General features: G+C 39.8%; 1 protein-coding gene across 8 annotated transcripts in view; it reads left to right on the top strand.

Moving 5' to 3' along the window:
- Nucleotides 1-17,485, top strand: part of MSI2 (musashi RNA binding protein 2) — a 542,542-nt gene that overhangs the window by 207,338 nt on the left and 317,719 nt on the right. The gene's annotated exons all lie outside the window — the stretch shown is intronic.

Raw genomic sequence — 17,485 nt, 5'->3', positions numbered from 1 at the left:
GTGGAACATAATTTTGTCTAAGTATTATTCTTGGCAGTGCTTTTCCAAAGGAGGTGAGTCAGACCTGGGTGAAGATGTGTCACTGGAGGCAGGACTCCGCATGTTTCATTTCTTCGGCTAGAAATAGATATTGATCTGAGAACTGGTGACATAAGATGGTGTGTGGGGTAGCTGTGATGGGCATTTGTATAGCAGGATTTTTTTTTTTTTCTAGAAGGACTTAGGATGGCCTTTATTGATTCTTTGATTTCCTTTAAAAAAAAATTGTATTGATGCCTTTTGTTTTTTTTTTTTGCCTTATTTGTTTCTAAGTATAGCTTGCTGTACTCCCCAAACTAGTTAGCCTTTTCTTGGAACAAAGATTAAACAACAAACAGGTAAGCAAGACCAGCAGATAAATTGGACACATTGACTAGCATATGCAACCAATGTTCCACACTCTTAGCCTCCCACCTGCCCAACCAAAGGAGCATCTTCTTTTTTTCCTTTGTTTTTACACAAAATTTACTTCCACATCTATCCCTCCCTCTTTTCTTGCCCATCAATAAATATAACATCAACACATCTCTGTAATAAAGATTTTAAAAGAAACATGAAAATTTAGAACAGCACATTGTTGACTCTGTTTTGACAGCATATGCAATAGAGCACATCAAAAGTCCCTCAACTCGAGAGGAAAAGGAAAGAAATAGTTTTGACTTTGCTGGGGCTATTGGTCATTATGATCAGTGTTCAATTTCAGTTTATTTTTTAGTTTCATTTACATTGTGGAAACTATTGTATCCCTCATTCTCTTGGTTCTATTTACTTAACTCTCAAGTTCTTGTGTCTTCCCATATTTCCATGAATCATCATATTTGTCATTTCTTATGACCCAATAATATTTCATTATATTTATTTCCCCGATAAGTGGACATTCACTTTGTTTACTGTTCTTTGCTACCAGAGAAAGGACTGCTATGAATATTTTGGTGTATATGGTACCTTTCCTTTTTTCTTGGACCTCCTTCGAGGCATGTGCCTAGCATTGGAATCTCTGGGTCAAAGGGTATGGACATTTTAGTCACTTTCCAGAATGATTGTACCAATTCACAGTTTACTAATGATGCATTATTGTGCCTCTCTATGATCTGTGACCTACATTTTTTATTGTCCTGCTTTTTAGATGAACTATGACTCATGACCCTTTGCCTGAAAGACAGGATGGTTTACTTACTGTTTGTAGTCTGAGAATCTGGGTTTGAATGCCAGCTCTGCTACTAAGTAGCAGCAGCAATCATAACCTTGCATTTATTAAGCATAGGGGGATACCTAAAACACATGGCAGCCGAGGATGAAATGTTGTGTTGTTAGGATTAGTAAGGAGGCCGTTTTGGTTGGATTTTGATGTCTAGAACGTCAAGGAGAGAATTGTATGATAAAGCTGAAAAAGTAGATTGGAGCATATTGAAGAGGGCTCTAAATGCCAGACAGAGGAGTTTGCATTTCATCTCACTGGTAACAAATAGAGCATTGTTAGAGTTTATTGAACAGGGGAATGACTTATGCTTTAGAAATATCACTTTGGTTGTTGTATGAGTCATGGATGGTGATTTGGATGATGATGATAATGATAAATAATATCAACAATAGAAAGATGAAAATAAAATTATAGTAGCTCCTATTTGCATACGGCTTTAAAGTTTATAGAGTGCTTGACCTAAATTCTCTCATTTGTTTGTATTATTTCTGTGATATTGAACCAATCATTTAACCAGGTCTGTACCTCTCTACTTCTTAAAATGGAGATGCTGGACTAGAATTCTGGAATTCTTAACTATGGGATATATAAACTTGGTTTTTAAAATATTTTGTGTTTCAACATAATTTGTTTCTTTTATAGATCCTACATATTTAGTTTTATGTATTCAAAAACAATTCTCTCAGAAGGGATGGGCTTCACCAGACTGCAGAAGGGGTCCATGACACAAAAAGGAGAAAAATCTCTGAATAGAGCATCTTTATGGTCTCTCCCATCTTTAAATCTATGATTCCGTGACATAGTTCTATAGCTTTCAAAGTAGGTTGCCAATATTTAGGTCGGGAATCAGGCAGAGAATATTTCCTTGTGTGTTTTGATGTGTCTCTGTATCTTTCTAAATGTGTATGGTTATAATCCAAAGTCAAGTGAAAAAAGATTTTGAGGGTTATTTGTTGTTTTGAGTCATCTCCTCTTCTGTTTCCCATCATTCAGTTCTCTACACAATTATTAAATACCTACAGCATCAAAGACCAGAACTAGATAGTCCCTGATTTCCAGGTGCTTATATTCAACTGGGCAAAAATATCATATATACAGATAAGTAAAAGGAGATAGAGAGCCTCAAAACTTGACTCCTTTTACATTCTGTGGAGCCAGAGCCCAACAACAGAGGTAATGATGTTGATCATCACAACAGCTAATATTTATAAGGCATTTTAAGATTTGCGAAACACCTTGCATATACTAATTTTTTCCTTGCATCTATCCAGTTACATAGGTGCTTTTCTTATTTCCACTTTACAGTGAAGAAACTATAGAGAAACAGAAGAAACTGAGGGTCACACGGCTAGTAAGTGTCTGAGACAGCATTTAAAGTCTGGTCTTCCTTATTCCAAGTCCAGCATTCTGTCCACCATACTATGTAGCAAATCCACATGGCTGTATTTTTCAGTAGTTCTTTTGCCGTGGTTACAATATTATTAAAAACCTGTTAAATTTTAATGCGCCCCACAAAGTATGTGCTTTTGTGAAGGCAGGCACAGATAATTATTTCTGATGAATAAACCAAGAGAACAAGTATGGAGGGAGTACCTGTCGCAAGTCTCCCTTTTTATTGTCAGCGTCTCCGGGAGGGGCCGTCACCATGATGTTCCAGCTGGCTATTTCCAGGGCCAGACCTCCTCAGCGATCGCTGTTGGTCATGTGAGCCTTGTGTCTTCATGGAGCTTGTTAAAAGAAGGAACCAGATGAATTCGTCATCTCCTCAAGCTTACCTCTCCCCCAAACCATCCTGAAGATGAATATGTTTTGTGTGTGTGTGTGTGTGTGTGTGTGTGGAAAGTGAGAGACTTTGAAGTTGGTTCTCTTAATATCTAAAGATAGAAAGATGGAGTTAAGATTCCTTTGCCTCTTAGACTCAGTGAAACACAGGGGAATAGTTAACACCTCATATCGCTCCTGATATTCCATGCTGTGGTCCAAAGAGACCCTTCTTCCCCTCTTCCCCTCTTCCCCTCTTCTCCATTTCCCTTTATCTTTTGTATCTAGTGCCTCGTACTAGACTTACAGAAAACCATTTTTTTCCTCCTTGTGGATTGAAATGTTTTCCAGAAGAGGAATAAAGAGTGCTTGCTGTCTATACTCAGGTTCCAATCCACAGAGAATTGTTGTGGGGTTCCTTCAGGCTCAGAGGGACTGCTTTCCTGTTCTCTGGTAGCCAGCAGTATCACCATACTTGGGGGGTGATGAAGCTCCAAGGTTCTGATGTGTGGGTGCTTGTCTTCTGTACTGTCTTCCACAATCCCTACTCCTACTAATGATCAAACCTCCATTTGGGGCCTTTCTTCCAGAGGGATCTGCTGACTGGCTTTGCTTTTCATAAGGTCATAGGGTCCCTAAGAGCTATTATAACTCTAGAGGGACTTGCCTTGCCTCCCAAGAGATGTTTTAGTCATCTGGTACATCTTGACACTGAGAAGTAAGAGCCAGTAAGCACTTAGATATTCTCCAAAGGAATTTTGGGTAAATCAATGAACCTCTTTTGGAATCAATGATGCCAAATACTGTTGGATTTTTAGAACACTGTTCTTTGTCCTTTCCAATCTCCTCTGTGCTCAGCCTTTCTGCGTTTATTTGCACCCCTAGTCCTTTGAATAGTGCCTGGAACATAGTAGGTACTTTGACTAATTGACACTTTCTTCCCTTTTCCTCACTGCTAGGGCAGGGTTGTGGAAAGTGGAGAAAAGGGGGAGCAGGTGCTGTTTGAAACTTTAAAAATTGATTCTGATTTTATTTACAGAATTTCTTCTTATCCCCTAGAGACAATTGAGCCATACCCTCCAGAGTGTGGAGAGCTTACTCTGGTTGGGAATTGACTGGTGTTGCTCAGAATTCCAGAGCTGGAAGGGGGCATAGACATGTATTATTTTACATATGGCAAGGTCATCTAGGCCGACCATCCTCTTTTTACTAAATGGGAAATTTATGCCTGGGGATGTTAAGAGAATCAGACAAGGGCATACAAAGTGGAATGTGTCAGAGTCAGGATTTGAATCCAGATTTTCTGACCCTACAACCAGTGTTCTTTTTACTGTGCTAGGCTGCCATTGGTAATGGTGGTGTTGTTAACTACTCTCTAAATATTCTTAATCTCTGAATTGTTTCAAATACTCAAAATTTCAATTAATCAAAAAGCTTTTATTAGGCACTCAGATGAACTGGGCACTGTGCAAAGAGCTGGAAATATAAAGAAAAGGTTAAATCAATGTCCGCCCTCAAGGAGTTCATGTTCTACTTGGGATGACAACATGAAAATTAACTAGGTTCATACAAGATTTAGGCAGAAGGGGAAATTTGTCATTTTGGAAACTTATTGGACCAAAGGAAATGATTGAACTTAATTGACTTTTCCATCTTTGCCCATTTGCCCATTACAATTCTTTAAGAAGATGACTGATTTTAATAAAATATGACACATGACTAACAGGGTATTAAGATAAACCTGAAGTTCAATTTATCCTTCAGTCAGTGATCTTAAAACAAAATGGCAGCCAATGAAAGCTTTTCAGATGAGCAGGCCTATTCTATTTTAAGATGAATTTTGATAAAATGTGGTAGGTTAAAGAAAATCACCAAGTTGAATGAATACCCATAGCAACTTTTGTCTGTACAGTCCGTGCCTTATGACTTCTCATGTTTTGTCATTCTGAACCATTAATTTCAACCCTTTAGTTAATATCTAACTTCACATTTTTGATGTGGTGAGACAATAGGGCAGGAACTCTGTCTTGTGTGTTTCTTTATGTTCTTCCCCCCTTCCCTGTCATACTACCTTTTAACATTATAGTTGCCAATTAATATTTATGAACTTTTAGTGTGGATATGTTTTGAGTCTTATAATTTTAGTATTAGGAGGAACCTTGAATGTTATATTATAGAACTTTATCAACCAATGTGGTAATCTTTCCTGTATTTTGAGAAAAATCATATCTAAGTAGACATATTGGCTAGCTAGACCATTTACACAAAGTATAAGTGATATACTGAAGAAAATCTATTCAACGACAAGGACCATAATTTAGGATGGATGTTGATAAGCTGATCAGTGCCCTGAAGAGGACTTCTAGATCATACTTTATGAGAATCTGTTGAAACAATTGGGGATGTGTAGCCTATAGTCAATCGGTCAGTGGGTGAACATTTATTAAGTGCTGATTGTGTGCCAGATACAGAAGGAAAGATTTTAGTGAGGGGGATGATAGCTGCCTATTTGAAGGGCTGTTATATGGAAGAGGGACTTGATTTGCTTTGCTTGGTTCCAAAAGTTTGGATAAGGAATAATGTGTGGAAGTTAGGGAGAAGGAAATAACCTTCCTGACAATTAGAGTTTACCAAAAGTGGACTGAACTTCCTTGGGAGGTAGTGGATTCCCTGTCATTGGAAGTTTTCAACTAGAAACTGGGTATTACTCTAGTTAGGGACATTATAGATGGGATTACTTTTTTTTTTGGAACTGGGCTAGATGGATTCTGAGGTCCCTTCCAACTCCAAGATTGTATGTGATTTGATGGGATCTAGTGATATAAATTGCAGACAAGGTGCCAACTGGCATTGGTAGAGGGAGTTCCCTATACCAAGGAAATCATGGGTCCAGTCCCTGTGCCCTATCTCTATCAGTCTAAAAATGTTACTTTGCTTTTTCAGTCTTGGAGTGGCAATTTAAAAACAAAACTCTACCAGTGGAATACCATGTAAGATCCATAACTCTAGAGCTAGAAGGTATGTGAGAAATTATCTAGTGTTCTTCCCTGGTTTTGTACATGAGGAAACTGATACTTAGAAATGTGATAGAAGTTGACAGGGTCAAATAGTAAGCAGAGAACCAGGCCCTTTGACTCCAAATTAAGCAATTTTAGGCCATACTAGGGAACTTCCTAGATATACACAGTTCCTTAAACTTCTCTGCCTCCTGGGCAATCTAGGTGACCTGCCCTCACCCCCTACGAGGAGAACAGTCTATTTCTTCCCATGTTTTAGTCATTTATATAATGTCAGAGCCAGGAGATCCAAAACCCCAGTTTTCTGCCTCCATATCTAATGGATTTTTTCCCACTATAGTATGTTGCAAAGCAGATCAAAAGACATATAAGGATCCTTCCTACTTTCAGGGAGTTTGCCATCTAGTTGAAGAGAAAGATCTATCATTGCATGTATAAAGATAACTATGTTATAATAAAAGCTCCTTTAGCAAACCAGTATGTAGTAACCTAACTTATGCCAGATTAGAACCTAAAAAGTCAGGACAGAAAGTATATGATGAATAAAATTAGATATTATAAAACAATATAAAGTTTTATTGACATCTTTTGCTTTTTTAAACATCACTAGATTTTTTTCTATTATCTTTTCCCTCATTCTTCCTGAGAATTATCTCATATGACAAATAATAATAATGATATCTAGCATTTATATAGTACTTTAAGGTTTGCAAAGCACTTTACAATATTATTTCATTTGATCCTCACAACTCTGAGAAATTTATGTTCTTTTTTTCTTTAATTTATTTTTTATAATAAATTAATTTAATTTTAGTTTTTAACATTCACTTCCATAAGTTTTAAGCTTTCTCTTCCAGCCTCTACCCCAACACAGCATGCAATCCGATACAGGCTTTACATATAACATTCACATTAGTCGTGTTGTATAGAAGAATTAGAACGAATGGGAGGAGTCATGAGAAAGGAAAAAAAACCCAAAAAATAAAATAGTCTGTTTCAGTCTGCATTTAGGCTCTATGTTTCTTTCTCTGGATGTGGGTCATGCTTTCTTTAACTTTATTTCATAGATGAGGAAAGGGAGGCAGACAGAGGTGAAATGACTTGTCCAGGATCACACAACTAGTAAGTGCCTGATGCTGGGTTTGAACTCTGGTCTTTCTGACTATAGTTCTGATGCTCTATCAATTGTACTGCCTGGTCTCAAAAAAAAAAAAATAAGAAAGAAAGAAAAGGAAAGGAAAAAAATTCGTACATTGAAAAAATTTTAAAGCATGTACAGTATAACTTACTTAGTTACTTACATGGATCTCCCACCTCTGCAAAGGGATGGAAGGGGGAAAAGGGGAAGGAGAGACTATTTACATCTCTTCTTTCAAAGCTAGGCTTTGTCATTTTGCAACATTTGTCTTTCATTGTTTTGTGGTTGTTCTTTCTGTTGACGTTGGATATATTGATTTCTTGGGTTCTGCTTATATCCCTCTGTATCCATTCATTTAAATCTTTCCATACTTCTCTGTTTTCATCATATTTGTTGTTTCTTACATCACAGTAATAATATATTATATACCCTATGTGCATCCAGAGAAAGAACCGATAAATAGAAGTATGTACAGAATGGTATACATATAATGGTACACACACACACACACACGCGCGCGCGCACACACACACATACACACATTTTTGTCTAATGATAGCCATTGGGGCAAGGCAGATAAAAAGGTAAAAAAAAAAGTTACATGATAATTTTATTATATATTTAAAAGGAATAGCAAGTTGTACATAATAATTTGTAGTTTTATGTACAATCATCTTTTTTTCTATTCTACTAAGTTATGGAAATGCTTGTTTTATTTCTTAAGTTCAGAATAAAATAAATACAATTTTAAAAAAATCTATTATATTCATATATCACAATTCTTTGTTGTTGTTCATTCTAGTCGTATCTGACTTTTCATTACCCCATTTGGGGTTTTCTTGGAAGATACTAGAATGGGTTCCCATTTCCTTCTGCAGTTTGTTTAGCTATTCCCCAATCAATGGGTATCTACTTGGTTTCCTGTTCTTTGCTATCACCAGAACTGGCAAAAATAGATACAACCAAAATCTATGCTTACCCTTTTGTACTTTAGTACCATATAGGAAAGAGAGCCCTTCAGACCCTCTCTCAAAGCCTATTTACTTATATTTTTCTATGGTTGTAACTACCTTGGTTACCTACTTTCCCAGACTAAAGTAGATTATGATGAGCTAATTAGAAAAGGTGTATGTATAGAGGCAAGGGGCTTCTAAGGCTCTAGAATCTAGAGGAAGGCACACTAACAGTCGTAGCCATAAGTAGCAGTTGACAGACTGACATTGAGGCAGGAGACAGAAAAACTATAAAAGGCAGACTCGAAAATCACAGCACTCTGGGACCATTTATTGTAGAGGCAAACGACCCGCTATACCATGGCAGGCCCGGAGGCTATCATTTAGTAGTATAATTGTTGTTCATAATCATGCCCCTGAGTCACCAAGGAAAGGTGAAATTAAATTCAGTAGCCTCCGTTTAAGGCGGCAGATTTCCATTCCAAGTGATTAAAATAAAATAAAATCAAGCAGTTGGCATTTAAAGGGGGCAAGCTTCAATTATGTGGAAAACTTGCTTATGCAAATTCACATCATCCCCTGTTGATTCAGCAGCATCAGGGAGGTATGGCAGCATATGAAAATTGCTGCATGAAAGATACAGACCACATGTGTCATTGCGTTTTAGAGGAGGGGGGAAGATTCCTAGGGGTTGGGAGAAAATTCACGAAGGCAGAAGTTCTTGAGCTGGGCCTTAAAGGATTCAGATCATCCAAATGGAAAATAAAGGGCATTCTGGGTGGTGTTGTTATTGTTGCTGAGTCTTGTCTGACTCTCTGTGGTCCCAATTAGGGTTTTCTTGGCAAAGATACTGGAATGGTTTGCCATTTCCTTCTCTAGCTCATTTTACAGGTCAGGAAACTGAGACCAACAGGGGTAAGTGACTTGCCCAGGGTCACACAACTAGTAAGTGTCTAAGTTGGATTCGAACTCATGAAAATGAGTCTTCCTGACTCCAGGAATGGTACCTTAACCACTGTGCCACCTACCTGCCCCTCTGGGTGCAGGGAAAGGAATAAGCAGAGGTGTGAGCGTGTGGGGGTCTGTTTTTGAAACATCAGGTAGACAACTGACTATAGTGAGAATTTAAGTAGGTGCTTATATTGAGGCAGTTAGGTGGTACAGTGGGTAGAGGACTAGTCCAGGAGTCAGGAAGACCAGATACAGTTTAGATGTGGCCTCAGACATTTACCAGCTATATAACCCTGGGTAAGTTACTTAATCTCCATCTGCCACAGTTTTCTTATATGTAAAATGAGGATAATAATTATCTACTCCCCAGTGTTCTTATGAGAATCCAATGAAATAATATTTAAAAACATTGTAAACCTTTATTAATGCAGTGTATAAAAGCTATTTACTACTACTACTACTACTACTACCATCATGAGTATTACTGTTACTCCTGCTTGTGGCAAGTGAAGAACTGGTGATGCTAAGAAGTTCCTTGTTCTGTCCAAGTCCACCACGTCCCTGTGGGTGGTTATGGACACAGCTGGACTAGGACCCAGTTCTTGTTGGACTGGTCTTTCCTAGGCTGCTCTGCTTGCCAGTGGAGCTAGGTACAAAAGTGATAGTCCTAGGAACTTGAAAATACTATAGTATTGGGAAATACTATACCCGCCATTGAAGGTAACATGGAGTCTTGTCGAGATTCCCTGAGAACACTGGAGTCTCCCTGGTGTGGAGGGAAAATCTTTTATATTTCCTGGAGGTATGCTAGAATCAGCTCACAAAGGAGCTGCATGAAGTAGGACTTGATTGATTGATTGATTGGATTGGCTAGACTTTTGAAAGTGATGGAAAAATATTAATAACACAGACTAAACTGAAAAGTGTGTTCTATATATATATTTTTTTTCTTTCAGAAAGCCAACTGTTAAACATTTTTTCAGCATACTCTGGACCTTTATCCCTTATGCCTAGAAAACAAATACCAACTGATATTACTGGTCTTGGTTTGATAAGAGACTGGTTGGACCACATGTTGTCTAAGAGGTCACCTTTGAATCTTGTGATCTTGTAAAATTAGGCAGGAGAGCAAGGGTTCGTAACCTTTTTGGGGAGTCATGGACCCCTTTGACAGCCTGCTGAAACTCACGTCCCTCTTTCCCAGAATGTTTTTAAATGTACAAGATAAAATAAATAGGATCACAGAGGAAGCCAATTAAATTAAAAGAGAAATTTCCCCCCCCCCCTTCACAGTTTATAGACCTCCTGAAATCTGTTCCCAGCTCCCTCAGGGCTTCATGGGACCCCAAGGTAAGAACCCCTGAAGGGAGCTACCCCATGAGCCGTTTTGCAATAACATCAACAGTGCATTAGAACCAAACACTAACATAAAGTAAAAAAGTCCTACTGTCTTATCATTCAGCTGGTCACCCATTTATTTTATTCCTTTGTTAACCATAACATAGTTTCATCTAACATCATGTTTTTTTATGGAAGATGCCTGCAGGTGAGAAACTGAATAAATGAGATACAGTGCATGCAATTAGTACTGCTTTTTCAGGCTGCTTGTGCATGCATTCAAACCATCAAACTTTTTTGTTGTTATCAGATTCAACAGGAGACAGCCTGTTTTTGTTTTTGTTCTTTTTTTGTTGTTCTGTTTTTTTGGGAAGCTGACATATTTTTCATGAACTGATTGATATAGCTTAAAATTCTATGATGTTTCAGCCTTAAAAAAAACAACAACAACAACAACAACCCAAAACAGGACAGCCAGCCACTGAGATGAGTACCAGCCATAACAGAAATAGTCCACTATTCCCCGTAGCTTTTTTAAGGTCTGTAAAGTATATTCCTCACAACAACTCTGAGGTTGCAATCCCCCAATTTTAGGGATAAGAAAGGCTCAGAAAGGGCAGGCGATTGTCTAGCTATAACAATTCAGAGGACCCACTTTGTTATGCTTGTAGCATTTTCTGGTCCACCCCCTTCCCATCCCTGTCCTCACCCCATGGTGCTCTTCCCCCCATTACCTTCCTTTTACCCAGGATTGATCTTTTATGTGCATAGTTGTCATGCCTGGTTTTCTCTTCCATTAGAGTGTAAGCTCCCGGAGGCTAACAACTGTAGGTTGTTGGTGTTCTTTTTTGGGGCTTTCCCCTCCTTTCTTTGTTTCCCTGCACTTAATGCAGTCTCTGGCACCCACTAAGGGTTTGCTAAATGTTTGCTAAATGTTTGTTGATGCCTGACCCAGTTTAGACCCTGGAGATCTTTAAGCACTGTTTGAGACATAATTGATTTTATGCCCTGGTTGTACCTTGTATTTCAATTCAGTTCACACTGTTTGTTATTCAACTCAACAAATATTTATTAAGTACTTAATATATTCCAGGCACTTGAGATTTAAGAACAGAAACTCAATAGCTTCTGCCTTCAAGGAGATTATATTCTGTTCCTGGTGGGGTTGGGAACAAAACATGTATAAAAATACAAGTACAATATCTGTCTAAAATGATACCCAAATAACCTCCTGAGGGAGAAGGGTACAAAGGAATCAGAAATCACCTCACATGGAAGTTGGATCTTGAGCTGTGTCTTTAAGGAAGCTAGGGATTCTGGGAAGCAGAGGTAGAGGCTAGGTATTCCAGACATGGAGAGGGGTTCATGAAAAGATTTAGGCATACAGTAAAAGCAGAGTATACCAGGGAACAGCTAGCAGGCCAGTTTGAATGAAATGAAGAATGATTAAAAGGATCTCATATGAAATGAAACTAAAAATTTAACAACAACTAGAATTTAGATTGTGCTTTAAGTTTTTGGGGAAGAAAGTGAGTATTATTTCATTTGATCTACAACCCTAGGGAGTGGGTGCTATGATTATTCTCATTTTACAGCTGAGGAAACTGAGTCAGGCAGAGTGACTTGCTCAAGGTCACACAGTTGGTAAGTGTCTGAGGCCACATTTGAAGTCAGGTTTTTCTTTTTCTTTTTTTTTTTTAAGCAATTGGGGTTAAGTAACTTGCTCAAGGTTACACGGCCATTTATTTCTGGGTGTGGTGCTAAGTATCTGAGCCTGGATTTGAACCCCAGGTCATCCTGACACTGGAGCCGGTGCTCTTACTCACTGAGCCACCTGGCCGCCCCGAGGTCAGGTTTTTCTTAACTCCAGGTCTACTGCACAAGCTACCTGTCCACTGATCCCTGGCTATGGGAGCCATTTGGTGGGAAGTCTGAAAATGTTGGGCTGTAGAATACTCTGCTCTATCTAAAGGCAATAATAGAGAGCCATTAGAAGATTTCTGAATGGGAGCAGGGTAGAGGAGAGGAGATGACATGGGCAATGAATCATAGATAGGCGGTATCTTAGACTTAATCTAGACTAAATTTCTCATTTTGCAAAAAAAGAACCTGAGGTCCAGTGCTTTATCCTGGGTCACACAGTATCTGGGGTGAGATTTGAACTAACATGTTTTTTCACCAAATTCAGTGCTTTCTCCAAAACCCTCTACTGAGCTTCTAGAACCAAGGTGATTCATTATTTGATCCTCCCTCACTATGGCTGGTCAAGCCCTAATGTTGACCTGTTCTCTGTAGAACTTGCTTCTGGTTGGGTCATTTCTCCTCCTCTCTGTATATATGTCTTGCTGAGTCATACTGCTTAGTTCATAAAGGCTCAAACCTGTGTTCTTCCTCAGTCTGTCTCCAGGTGACTTGGTCACCCTAGCTTGGGCCTAGCTGATTCTCAGCCAGTGCATGCCCTTGTGACATCTGTGTCCCCCATTCATCCTAGAGTTCTGGGATTCTCAACCCAAGTGACGCCTGACCCTGTGGCCTTTACCTGTGAATAGCTGAGCTGATTCCTCAGTGTGTGTGGGGGGGACTGTGGTGTTGGCTTAACAGTGATACCAGAGAGCTCCCTTCCCCACCTTACCCCCTTTGCTTGGATGGATATACTTGTCCCTGTTCTTATGACTGGTAAATAGAAAAGCTGAAACTTGAACCCAGGCCTTCTCATTCCACATTCTGCCTCTTGGCCTCCATGAAAGTTATTTTCCCCTTAAGCAATCTTTGTTCTTGATCTCCATGTGATTCTTGCCACCTGCGACTTTCCCTTCTGGATATTTTCACAACTGAAAGCTGCTCATGGTAACCCCCAAGTAACCCTGACCAAGAATTTTTCTTTTGGGGACTTTTGATTAGAGGGCAGAGTTGTCAGGGAGTGGTGATGTTCCCTCTCACGTGTTTATAAAATCCTGAATAGCTGACCTTTAGACTGAGCTTCTTGGGAGAAGGGACTCTCTTATGCCTTTCTTTGTCTCCCCTACACTTAGAACAGTGCCTGGCACATAGTAGGTTCCTTGATCCCAAATTTCCCAGTGCCTCCCTAGGGCTGTTTTCCCTGTGAGCTCCATTGCATGTGCGTGCTCTCTCTCTTCATCTCTCTGTCTCTCCCTCTCTCTCTTTTTCTCTCTCTCTCTTTCTCTGTCCCCCTCCCCCCTCTCTTTCTCTTTCTCCTGCTCTATGTCTGTCTCTGCTCTTTCTCTCTACCTCCTTTTGTACTCCCTTTCTGCCAGACCAGGCTCTTCATGGACCTGAGGAGGAAAAACCCTGGCCCAGAATGCTTGTTGCTGGTCAGATATGGTGTATGTAGATTTAAGCACATCAGAAATGGACCTTGCATGCATTTGGGGGAATCTTGGCTCAAGAGGGATGAGATAAAAGGAAGGAAAAGAAATACGAACTTTACTTTAAGGAGGTTCACTATGTACAATCTGTTTTCCTTCTCCCCCCCCCTCCATAGTTCCCCCTCCTCCAACAGCTTGCTTGCTGATGTGAAATGTCAGACAGCCAAGACCTGTGCTTTAACTTAACCCATTCACTAGTCAATAATCAGTGTATTAAGCACCTACTGTGTGTCGAGTGCTGGGGATATAAATAACAGCAAAAGCATAGTCCCTGACTTCAAGGAGCTCACTAAAAAAAAAAAATATGGCGTAACCATGGGGCAGTTAGATGGCATAGTAGAAAGAGCACTGACCCTGAAGGCAGGAGGACCTGGGTTCAAATCCAGCCTCAGACACTTATTAGCTGTGTGACCTCCTGGGCAAGTCACTTAACCCCGATTGTCTCCAAAAGAAAAAAATAAGAAAGAAAACATTAGTAACTACTATGTACAAGATCTGACCAAAGTAGATGGAAAGGAATTTGAGGAGATGGTATGTACCCCATTTTCTTGCCATCACTCTTTGACCTTGTCTGGAGAAATCAAACCATAGTTGTAACTTAGAGCCCAGGAAACAAAGGTGCATGGGAGACTGTCACAGACAAAAGTAGCGCTTTGGGATCTCTCTCCTTCACTGAAGCAGTTCCAATACCACTTCTTATATGACATCTCTCAAGACATGCCCAATTTTGAGTGCCCCTCCCTCCCCAGTCACTTTTATTTATCCTATTTTTTATTCTTATTACCTTTTTATTATACCTTATTATCTTTTTAAAAATTTTATTTTTATATATTTATATAAATATATATTATTTCATTTATAATATTTGTATATAATTTATTTATAATATATTGTATAATATATAAATATAAATTATATGTAATATATTTTATTATACCTCATTACCCTATATTTATTCTTAATTTTCTGGGTTCTTCTAGTTTCCCAGTTGCAAAATGTAATCTCCTTCTGGGCAGGGACTTGTTTGTCTTTGTCTTTGTGGTACAGCCTCTAGCACTGTGCCTTTCTCTAGTAGGTGCTTGAAAAATGCATTTGAATTATTGAATGCCCTAGGCCACCATACTAGTAAGCCTGAATTTACATTCTGTTGTGGGATCTAACATTTGTGCAAATAAGTAAATACCAGATAATTTGGGGGTAGAGAAGAAACACATTGCTCTGTAACTTCTTAATACCCTAGTCTCCTCCTCTGTAAGATGAGAGGATTAGACTAGTTGATTTCTGAAGGATCTTTCAGCTCTAGCATTCTGTTATTCTATGACAAGGGGGTCTTACCTTGGGTTTGCCAATAGTTTTATGACTATTGGTGTCTTACTCAGCCTCTCTGGGCCTCACTTTCTTCCTTTGTTAAAAAAAATAATAAAAGGAATTATTAAATGATCTCTAAGGACCTTTTTAGCTCTTTCTATGATTATATGGTTTGCTTTTCTTTCAGATGTGTTTCTGAGAGGTCTGCAGCTCTGTAAACTTTTAGTGGTTTTATGACCCATCCTATACTTTCCTCTGACCAAGGTCTTTGAGGGGCTCTCCCCAAACCTTTTCATCAGACCCACTTCTGTCCTAGTATAGTGATTGTTTAGAAATAGGACTAGGGGAATTAGTAGATCAAGTGTCTGGAAAATAGCATCTGTTTTCCCAGGGGGCATTTTGGTGGGCAGGGCTGAGCAGTAGGCCTCTGCTCACCATTCAGTACTGATTCCAGGGGGCCTTTGGGGGAGGGGTGGCAGGGCTGGGTGGGTGGAGCCTCACGTGTTATTCCACTCCATTCGTTTTGGTAAGCATTAATAGAACTGTGACCTTGTGTTCAGCTGTGGGCCAAGTACATTGAGGCCAACAGGAAGGTCTAATTCACAGTTCCTGTCCTCATGAGTTTCTATCTAGAGAGAGACATAAGACATCCAAACATGAAATCATTTCAAAACAACAGCAACAGTTCGGGAACATGTTACCTTAAGCAGCATCTCCTTGGGGAGATGAAAAAAGTGCTCTCTGTCCTTAACCTTTGAACCTCCTCCCTTTCCAAGATCTCGATCAGTGACTGATGTAGAGCGCGGTTCCTTGCGGCCAGTAACTTAGGCTGAAAAATTGAGGTGATAAGGGACATGATATAGTGGAGAATCATGGCCCAGGAAGCAGGACATGTGGGTCCTGGCCGGAGTTTTGCCACTGTGTTTGATCTTGTACAACTCACACATTCTCTCTGATCCACAGTTCTTTGGTATATAAAGGGCCTTGCCAACAACAATAAGGTTGTTGTAAGGATGGTGAATGAATGAAAAAGCATTTCCAAAGTATTTACTATGGGCCAAACACCGTGCTAAGACAGAAATGGAAAAGTGAGACAGTCCCAGATTTCAAGGAGCTCACGTTCTAATGGAGGGAGACAACATCTAGGAGGTTTCACTCCAGTTCAGACAGAAGGGCCTGGTGATCCGTGGGGTGCCTTGGCAAAGGAGATGGTAATGCACAGTCTTTCGAACTGGGAAGGTCTATGTGTCATCTGGTAAAACACCCTTATTTTACAAGTGAGGAAACTGAGGCCCAGAGAGGGAGATGCCTGGGAAAAGGTAGCAAGTAGCTTAACCAGGATATGGACCCCAAGCCTCTGACTGAAGACTCGTCTCCCTTAAGCTGGACACTGGAACCAGTTAGTAAGAACTCCATGCTGGCTCCAGTGGGGCCACAATATCTCCCGGGAGCTGTCATCTGGGCTCAAAAGGTGGCCTGAGACCCTGGCAGTCTCTTGGCCTGCCACAGCCATCTAGCATTCTTTCACCGCATGACACTCATATACGCCCACCTAGCCACCCATTCAGTTTGGGGAGCTGGTGGCAGCTCTTTTGTGATCTAGCCAGCCAGTGTATAGGATGTCTATGTGTATAGTGCCATGTGTATGGAAGGGTGAGTTTGGGAAGGAGGAAGGGAAGGGACAGGGAACGGTCCCTAATGTCCCTCATGCTTTTTCACCAGTGATGAATGTTAATATTATCATAACTGCTTCCTTCAATTGTATCTCCTTCTCAGACTTCCTCTTTCCCAGCTTTTCTCCTACTGAAGTGACTCTCTGCCTTTGCTGGTTTGAATTCCTCTTCTTAAGACATTATCTTTCTCCATTAAGACTGATGTGCCGGGGTATGGGTGACCTTAGGCAAGTCATTTGAATGAATAAATGAAGAAATTACTATGCGTAATTTTTAATGTGAACATTTACACCTCTGTTTGGTCATTTCAGTTATAGCTGACACTCCTTGACTCCATTTGGGGCTTTCTGGGCAAAGATATTGGAGTGATTTCCTTTTTCCTTTTCTACCTCATTTGACAGATGAGGAAACTGAGGCAAACTGAGGCAAAAGTGACTTGCCTAGGGTCACACAGCTAGTAGGTGTCTGAGACCAGAGTTGAACTCAGGAAGTAGTGTTATCTCCCATCTGTTATGTTAATCAGCACCAGAGGCCAGTGGTATTCCATCTAGTCCATCCCCAGTTAGACTGTGAGTATCTAAAGAAGCATGGACACCACACCCAACAGAGTACCCTCTTCTAATAGTAGTACTCAGTAACATCCTGCCAAATGCTCAAAAGACCACAGACTTAGAACTGCAAGGGACTTAGTTCTAGGATCAAATGAAAAGCCTCTATTTG

This window comes from Petaurus breviceps, unplaced genomic scaffold (assembly GCF_028583685.1).
Source record: "Petaurus breviceps papuanus isolate PSGF00001 unplaced genomic scaffold, PetGlider_PUasm1.0 90750, whole genome shotgun sequence".
NCBI classification, from domain to species: Eukaryota; Metazoa; Chordata; class Mammalia; order Diprotodontia; family Petauridae; genus Petaurus; species Petaurus breviceps.
This window is presented reverse-complemented; position numbering and strand designations above follow the sequence as displayed.